Source organism: Diaphorina citri, unplaced genomic scaffold, assembly GCF_000475195.1.
Source record: "Diaphorina citri unplaced genomic scaffold, Diaci psyllid genome assembly version 1.1 scaffold1138, whole genome shotgun sequence".
NCBI lineage: Eukaryota > Metazoa > Arthropoda > Insecta > Hemiptera > Psyllidae > Diaphorina > Diaphorina citri.
In genome coordinates this window covers 57699-67656 of record NW_007378567.1, presented here as the reverse complement: position 1 = coordinate 67656, position 9958 = coordinate 57699, and the positions used below count along the sequence as shown (strand labels likewise).

At 35.7% G+C, this 9958-nt stretch overlaps 1 protein-coding gene across 1 annotated transcript in view; it reads left to right on the top strand.

Moving 5' to 3' along the window:
- Positions 1-282: 282 nt before the first annotated feature.
- Positions 283-9958, top strand: part of LOC103514420 (SH3 and multiple ankyrin repeat domains protein 3-like) — a gene marked incomplete at its 3' end in the record, with an annotated part of 64427 nt that continues 54751 nt past the window's right edge. Inside the window, exons 1-3 of the mRNA XM_026827396.1 lie at positions 283-293; positions 8454-8462; positions 9422-9427. The remainder of the gene's footprint in view (positions 294-8453; positions 8463-9421; positions 9428-9958) is intronic.

Here is a 9958-nt window from a genome sequence, read left to right as displayed (position 1 = left end):
TATCTATTTAGCTATCGTAGCTTTCAAAAGCCACCTAAACTGTTACCAGATGAGTAGACAACTCTAAGAAGTCCAAGATCATTTCCAAAGAGGTTGAACTCGTACCGTTTGAGTAGCTTTCAAAAGCCACCTAAACTGTTACCAGATGAGTAGACAACTCTAAGAAGTCCAAGATCATTTCCAAAGAGGTTGAACTCGTATACATACGTAACCAAGTCCACGGTTATAACAGTATCCACTTCATCTGTGATCCTTTCTAATCGTCTGCTTTGGTCTCAAATCCTTTTTCTTGGCTCTGAACTTGTGGTTTTCGTGAACCGGTGGACTCGAAATTATAGTCTCATGTATCCAAGTTATGTGACTGTTCAACTTCGGTCTTAGCTATGGTTTAGCTTGAGATTTCCAGTGGTTTAGGCTTTCGTCTCGTAATTGAGAGCTTGGCAAATCGTCATTATTTTCAAATTCCGCATTAGGTAGTTGCAATGTTTCGACAGGTGTTATTTTTCAAAGATATTGCTACGTTTTTAATCTTGATGGCTGCTCTGCCTTTTGTTACATATCTGTTTGACTTATTTACCTGGTACAGCTCAGTGCTTCAAATATACTTCTTTGCAATAATTACTGTTCAATGAACGAATAAAGTACAAGAAAGACAATGGATTTCATAATAATTACTAAAGAACCCCTTTGTTGAATTGAATTTCGTAGTATGGGTAATATCTTCACCAAATGAATCAGTTCTTGAAGTAGCACTGTTGAAATTGTATGATTGTTCTAATTTTTGACGTACAATGATATCTGTTTCAAATATATTTTTGATCTAAATTCCCATATCTCTCATCCATAGGCAGGTTCTCGTAAGTACGCCAGTGCATTATTATTTCGTACACCATACATTCAGTATTCAGTAGTTGAATGGTCTGAATTTTTCCCATTCTAATTATAAAGCTACCTCAGCTACCAGATACTACTCTTATCTTACTGTCACTAGCCCAGTCAAATTAGACAAATCGATCGAAATCATGTAGAAGTTCTCGAAGGTTCCTTGTTACCTACACTAAAAATTCCCCAAAGGTGGGGGAAAAGGGTTGTGAGAGCATTTTGAATGTACCCGTCCGCCAACAGTTTTTAGTTTTTATTTATCTCCAGAACACTATATTTCGCTTGATTGGCATTTTTGTGTATAATTTGACTGGTCTACTCTCATTACACAAGTTTCAACCTCTATCTCATTCTAGTAACAATAATTAATCTATCATAATTCTAACGACCTTGTCGACTGTCAGAATATTTTTTCACATTGGCCAATTTTCTTCTTGGGAGTTTTGTGTTCTGTTAATTTTTCCATGTCAACTATAGGGTGTTATCACGCTTCCACCATCGATTCTCATGTAGTATTAGATCTTAAGATAATCACTGTTTATCTCAAATTTACAAGTCTTGTTTGATTGAAGGCTTCTTGCCCGAAAGTATTTTGTTCTTTTTTGATACTCAATTGGTAATCGATTAAATACTGATCCTAACTTGACAATCATAATTGGTCTGCTAATAACAAGCTACAGACCCTAAGGGCTAAGATTATCTGCAATATTCTTCTCGTATTGTTTGATTGAAGGCTTCTTGCCCGAAAGTATTTTGTTCTTTTTTGATACTCAATTGGTAATCGATTAAATACTGATCCTAACTTGACGATCATAATTGGTCTGCTAATAACAAGCTACAGACCCTAAGGGCTAAGATTATCCGCAATATTCTTCTCGTATGCCGGTTTTGGTCGCTCCAATTAGTGGCAATTTATGACTGTTCAACTTCGGTCTTAGCTATGGTTTAGCTTGAGATTTCCAGTGGTTTAGGCTTTCGTCTCGTAATTGAGAGCTTGGCAAATCATCATTATTTTCAAATTCCGCATTAGGTAGTTGCAATGTTTCGACAGGTGTTATTTTTCAAAGATATTGCTACTTTTTTAATCTTGATGGCTGCTCTGCCTTTTGTTATGAGAGCCGAATGAATTCTTACAATTTTCCCTCCCAAGTGATGAGAAGTGTACATTGTACAACATCCTTATAAAATATTCTTTAGGCTTTTCTGAAATTTAAAGAGTAATCTGAAGAGGAAGTCCTCATCCTAAAAAAATTCAAGAGTTTCTTCTTTGGAGGAGCAGTAACGATCGCACAATCCCTGTACTTCTTATGCCATCAGTGTAAATAAAGGACAATATTCTTCTGTCACTTGAATGTTCCATTTGACTAACAATATCCCTTTTCTATTTCTTATATCCGCATTAAAGCATTCTCGTACATTTAATATTCAAATCAATAAATCCGAAAAAGAACACGAAGCATTGCTCACATTGCTGAAATTTTTATTTCCTTCGTAACAATTACCTGCAGGAAAATCTTTTTAGATGTAAGGATATAACAAGCTGACTTGAAACTCTGCAGTGTAGTGGTAATCTTGAATTTTCTTCAGTAGCGTCAGCGTCTCTCAAAGTGTATGCACAAACACCCTTATAGTTAGAGTATGACGCTTAGAAAAAGGGCTCAGTAACACATATTAAGGGTGCCCTTAAACTACCACTGATAGGAACAAACCTCTGACAGTATACCTTCTGCGATGTTGATCAATAACTCTCAAAAGAAACTCTTTTGAGAATTGCTCCTTAGCAACGACAACTCAAAAGGCTTCAGCACTTTTTCTTTCGAGTGCTGCTCAATTTAATAATGTACCTCGAAGTCGTAAGATACTTGGGCAACCTTACTTGATAATTCTGTTTCATTCTGCTTGCTAAGATTACTTTCTCGATCCCCCTTTTAAACTTGGAGAGATAGGTACAGGGTTGTTTTTAGTTAGTGGTATGAGAATTGCTCCTTAGCAACGACAACTCAAAAGGCTTCAGCACTTTTTCTTTCGAGTGCTGCTCAATTTAATAATGTACCTCGAAGTGGTAAGATACTTGGGCAACCTTTCTTGATAATTCTGTTTCATTCCGCTTGCTAAGATTACTTTCTCGATCCCCCTTTTAAACTTGGGGAGATAGGTACAGGGTTGTTTTTAGTTAGTGGTGATGAGACTCTTCAGGAGTCGAATAATGACGAGGTATTTTTTAAATCTTACAATTTCTCCGTAGAGTGAAGCTGTCCAATATTCTGAAATCTGAAAGGATAGTTGGTGATTCAAAGCCTTGACTTGGGGTTAAAGCCTACTTGTTGTTCCTCAGAAAACCCTGTTAGGTTTCCTAGGTACCCTATTTATGGGACCCGGACCCCTCTAACCCTAATCTCTAATATTGAAACTCCCCCAGTGCCTCTATGAGTGTTTTCGTTATTCATCACAAGTGGTACTAGAGTTCATTTTATCACTAGTGTTTACTTCGACTATCTGCAAATCGGATTGGAACCCTTGAATGTTGACTGAGTTGTCCTCTTCCCAGATTTGTTTGAAATATTGTATGATTAACCCTCGTAGGTATTTCATATTGGACTGAAAACGATATGATAGAGTTGAATGTCTGAGTGTGTAAGGGGAGAAGGGGAGAAAGCTGTCAGTTTCATTACTAGTGTAAGCTCCATTCCAGACTTAGTTTCCCATAGTATAACTAAAGAATTTGTTTGGAAACAGAAGACTTTTTCAGTTCCTGGGGAACTTGAAAAAGGGAGAATTTCTAATTAGCCACGATTTTTCCATGCCCCGTATATTTCCCCCGCGGAAACAAAGTAGACCCTTGCTCCTAGATACGAGTCCTACCTGTGTGTATACGATAGGCCTGGAAGTAATTTACCCTCGTCTGCTAATTTGCTTAATCTCATATCAAGGGTAGACAGTGCGAGATCAGCAAGTTTTGCTTATGATAATAGCCTATCAGTTTTAATGCTTTATTTGCATTGCGTATACTTTACTTCTCAGTTTTCAGGCCCAGTTTGTTTTTCAAAAAATATTTATCAGCTGTAAGAACCTTGTTCAGTCGAATTCGATACTTCCCCTTTACGTGCTCGGTCAATATCCGCGTGGGCATCGAACCCAGGACCTTCTGCATGGCAAGCAATCGCGTTACCACTGGAATAATCGTGTTTAATTTTTTCTTTCGTCTTGCAGCTTTTGTCCTGCTTCCAACTTGTGGTTTTTGTGCTTTTGAACTCCTAGCTTCAAAAGGCAAAGCATGTTATTATTATTTTCTCTAATTAGGAAAGAGAAAAAAAAAAGGAAGGAAAAAAAGCCCGAGTCTACCTCCACGTTTTGGCAAATTTAATCTTAGGAAAATTCTTTTATTATTCTATGATAAAGAAGATAATATACGCTTTCAAATTTTACTTTCCTTATCCTAAATAATATACGAAGTCATACAATAGTGCAGGAAAGAATTAGCTGAAGAAGTGTACTTATTGGAATGTATAAATAAGGAAAATCGTGTGATGTTCACACCAGATTTTTTTCCCTTTTGTCTTTTGTTTTGTAGAGTTTGAAAATTCAATTTTCGTTACCCAAGAAAGAACTAAAACCGTTATCTCTTCTTTTTTTTCTTCTGCCATTTATCAATAGGAATGATAGTATTTATTAGTATTATTTTCATTGCTGTGTCTGTGATTAGGACTTGAGTAGGCGCTACAAGAGGTGTTCGAATATTATTCATATTATAATTGAGCTAAAAATTAACCTGTTCAGCGTCTTAGAACTCGGAAGCTTTTAATAAGTTCTTGAAATTCCTCAGTTTTAATTTGGTGGCCTAAAAATTGAACCACTGGGTTAGAAAGGAAAGAGATAAAAAAAAAAAAAGGAAACAACTTTGAGGTAGGATTTGACCTATAGGTCTGGTAGAATGAAATACAAGAGGATCAAAAGTGACTTAAATAAAGGATTTACAGCGCATTTTCTAACGTATGAGGAAATCTTTTCTTACCCGTGGTGTCCAAAATACTCCAAAGAGTACCTTTTCTGAAGATAACGTACAAACAGTGGACTAAAATCCTCAACCTTATTGTCTGTAATCATTCGCAACGAATAATGACTTAACCATTATGTTATCGAAACATGTCAACCGGTCGGTAAAGGACTAGCGTTCCTAGTTTGAAGATAAAATAGTGTGACATGGTATCTTTTATTATTCTATGATAAAGAAGATAATATACGCTTTCAAATTTTACTTTCCTTATCCTAAATAATATACGAAGTCATACAATAGTGTAGGAAAGAATTAACTGAAGAAGTGTACTTATTCACTTATTGAAATGTATAAATAAGGAAAATCGTGTGATGTTCACACCAGATTTTTTCCCTTTTGTCTTTTGTTTTGTAGAGTTTGAAAATCCAATTTTCGTTACCCAAGAAAGAACTAAAACCGTTATCTCTTCTTTTTTTTTTCTTCTGCCATTTTTTTTAGTAGCAATTCTCTATTGTACATTAAATGTTAAAACAATCAATTCAGCTTGCAGCATCCCGAGTTATTGTCTGTCTATAATTCTATAGAATCCTTCATCTAATTTGGAAGCGTGTGTTTCGAATGTAAAATAGCTCAGCAGCTCCTAGATCCACCATGGAGACTTTTGTCTTTTGAAATGTTTCCGACGTGACGAGATTCTAGTTTTAGATGAATAAAATCTTTATAGAATCCTTCATCTAATTTGGAAGCGTGTGTTTCGAATGTAAAATAGCTCAGCAGCTCCTAGATCCACCATGGAGACTTTTGTCTCTTGAAATGTTTCCGACGTGACGAGATTCTAGTTTTAGATGAATAAAATCGGTACTTGAGGTCATAGCCTTATTGAGAGCTTATTCCTGCTTTCTTACATAATTATCGAGTCTATGTCAAGGAGAATGTTCTCGTTCATTGATTATATGAACGTCAAGTTTCCTTACCAATATATTGACAAACGCGTACCCAACATATGTGCGAAGTTTTGGAACAAGGCAGGGAGAAATTTTCTACCTTCATGTTGAAATGGCGAATTCTTGTTTTTATCATTTATTTTTTCAGAGTGATTGAAAAATTGAATAAGAAAGAAAATATTCCCAAGTATGTTCAATGTTCATAAATAACTGATGAGTCTGATGATATTGAAGCTAAATCAATTGTCTTCCTTTAGACGCCCCCACAGCCCCACACACCTTGAGGTCATAGCCTTATTGAGAGCTTATTCCTGCTTTCTTACATAATTATCGAGTCTATGTCAAGGAGAATGTTCTCGTTCATTGACTATATGAACGTCAAGTTTCCTTACCAATATATTGACAAACGCGTACCCATCATAATATATGTGCGAAGTTTTGGAACAAGGCAGGGGGAAATCCTCTACCTTCATGTTGAAATGGCGAATTCTTGTTTTTATCATTTATTTTTTCAGAGTGATTGAAAAATTGAATAAGAAAGAAAATATTCCCAAGTATGTTCAATGTTCATAAATAACTGATGAGTCTGATGATATTGAAGCTAAATCAATTGTCTTCCTTTTGACACCCCCACAGCCCCACACATGTTTCAGATTTAGTCATGCATTTTTCAAGCAGGTATAGCTTATCCTGTTTTGAAAAATATTACAAAATAATAAAACAACATATTATACATTCTCAGCTTACATTTTAGATGGTTATTATGGAGGGAAAAGACTCGTCAGGTTTACAAATCAATAAACAATTATTCAATGCGTGGAAATATTAAAAGTAGGTACAAACATGTTGTCTTTTCTAAAGCCCTTAACCCTTTGAACTTATGACGCCATCAAGAATACGACTACACCATACACATGCTGAGATTGGTGAGGTATAAGTCCTGTGTAACAAACGAGTATTTTATCATCTTCGAACACCGTACTTCTCTGTCACGGACTGAGAGACTGAGACTTGGTGCGCGTATTAGGAGAAGCTAGAAATTATAGCCCATGTACCCATAGCTAAAAAAGTCCTGTGTAACAAACGAGTATTTTATCATCTTCGAACACCGTACTTCTCTGTCACGGACTGAGAGACTGAGACTTAGTGCGCGTATTAGGAGAAGCTAGAAATTATAGCCCATGTACCTATAGCTAAAATGCTAAAAACAATATTGCCAACACAAAGAAATACAGTGCCTAAAAATGCCCAGGTATTTCATCAAGTCTTTCACCTTACAAGTTCAAGTCAGAGACCAGAGGGGTTAACAAAGAAATACAGTGCCTAAAAATGCCCAGGTATTTCATCAAGTCTTTCACCTTACAAGTTCAAGTCAGAGACCAGAGGGGTTAAAATCTCTTTCACCTCCACCAGATTTCTGGCAATATTTTTTCATTATGCAGGATTTTCAGGTTTTGCACGAGGAGGGTGGAATAAATGAGCATCATGAGAAGTCTAATGAGATTGCTTGCTATAATCCTAAATCTGTTCAACATACATGTTACACACGTATCAAATAAACATAATAATGTGTGATTTATTGTAAAATTATGACTTGAACGAGTACACTAAGCCGACTTTAGGAATTTGTTTTACTTCCATTTGAGTTTCTGTTTTATTCTTCTACTCGTCCATTTTAGGAAAATTCTCCCAGACTGTGCAGACTAGGAACATTCTCCCACGATAATTTGTTTTACCTTGAAAAACATCAGATTTTCTAGAAGCAAAAAGACGAGAACTGGAAGTTTTAACACCGCGGCTGAATTTCCTTCACAAGAAGTCATTCCTCAAACACGTCATTTGGAATGTGTGAAAAAACTTCTGAAAGCATAATAGTGATGTCTTGGCTGGACACAAGGTGTACCTATAAGGCACAAATATTTCTTGAACAATTCCGAAGTATTTCGATCTAATTCTTTAGATTTTAGATATTTCTTTGCTCTCCTCCTCTTCTTCTTCCTGTTATTTTTACGTCACTCCGTGGCTCATTTAATTACGCTCGGATGTTTTCATCAATATATTAACCATGTTGTGCTCACAATGTAGATCGATCTACCTGACCGATTGCTTTCACGTGAAATGTGTACGGTATATGGGTACGACGAAGTACTACAGCGGTCCTTAAATACCTTATATCTCCAATCCACAAGTACATATTAAATGAATGAGAAGTAACACAAAATTGTTAAAACGGAAGACCATCTACTCATTTTGTATATCTGTTTTGCAAGCCCTATGATAACAAAGAGCTCAGAAATTCTCCAATAATATATTGATAAGTTCCCTTATATGCCTTTTTCTAAACAGTTGAGAACCGATGCGATGGTTTGTATATTACATGGTTTCTGTATGAAGCGTACTACAGCGGTCCTTAAATACCTTATATCTCCAATCCACAAGTACATATTAAATGAATGAGAAGTAACACAAAATTGTTAAAACGGTAAAAACGGAAGACCATCTACTCATTTTGTATATCTGTTTTGCAAGCCCTATGATAACAAAGAGCTCAGAAATTCTCCAATATATTGATAAGTTCCCTTATATGCCTTTTTCTAAACAGTTGAGAACCGATGCGATGGTTTGTATATTACATGGATTCTGTATGAAGCTAGGTATCTACAGAAAACCAATGGACCAATAAATCACGACTTAAAAAATATGCAAACACATGTTCAAAGCTTGAACTATCTCGATCCCCTCATCTCATTGTTCGGTAAAAATTGGCTTTCTTTTGAATGTAAAGTTCATGTATTAGATATCTCTGCCGTTTCCTTATGGGTTTCGAACACCTAGGTCAAATTCCCTAGGCTGGTCAACTGTTACATATCTTTCCAATCACTGCCCAAAGAAATTCAATTCGTCTTTACTTAATGGATACACTTGCATTTACAATCCAGTCAAAATAAAATAGTCAAGGTCCAAGCTACTAGAACTTATAAGGAAGGAAAAATTGATTCAATTAAACAGGTGTAGGTTTATGAGGAACATGTCGACCCCATCTGAGTTGGAAAAGACTAAGTAAAAGCAGAAGGTATATGAGGAACAGGATTTTATGTGAAAATTATGGTATTATTTACTAGCTAGATTGAATAAACACCGTTATAAATCAGTTGAGTTTACATTGAACGATGATTTCCCTGATGAATGTGTTTTTCCCGGTAAAAATAAACTTTAGAAGAAAAAGAAAAGCTGTTTAACTAGCACCATGCTTGTTAGGTTAAAAAAGCAGAAGGTATATGAGGAACAGGATTTTATGTGAAAATTATGGTATTATTTACTAGCTAGATTGAATAAACACCGTTATAAATCAGTCGAGTTTACATTGAACAATGATTTCCCTGATGAATGTGTTTTTCCCGGTAAAAATAAACTTTAAAAGAAAAAGAAAAGCTGTTTAACTAGCACCATGCTTGTTAGGTTAAAATCGTTAACATACCTACTTGTTTCTTAGACGAAGGGTTATAAACTTCAGTAAAAGTGTTGCCAAGAAAACGATAATCATTTCATGATTTTGTTTTTCAATGGTAGGTACATCCTTGTTTCTTAGACGAAGGGTTATAAACTTCAGTAAAAGTGTTGCCAAGAAAACGATAATCATTTCATGATTTTGTTTTTCAATGGTACATTATGAAAGAATCTGCCACTGGTTTGATTCTACATTTGAAAGATTCAGTGATCTAAATAAAAAATCAATATCGACTAGCTAAAAAATGATTATTATTTAACCGGCTGTGAGGCTGGGATGGGTTGATTGAATCTCTTGACCTATGATGTCTGACTGGTTGGTTCTGCTTATGATATGGAATGGCCTCTTCATAACCAAAGTAGGAGTTGGTTTGGCTGATCGGGTGGAGATACTTCTCTATGTTGATTTAGATTTTGAAATTGCGAATTGGAGTGACCATAGATGATGTCTGACTGGTTGGTTCTGCTTATGATATGGAATGGCCTCTTCATAACCAAAGTAGGAGTTGGTTTGGCTGATCGGGTGGAGAATGTGGAGATACTTCTCTATGTTGATTTAGATTTTGAAATTGCGAATTGGAGTGAAAAAGTTTGAGGCAATACTTAAAGATATGGATATGGTACCTCTTTT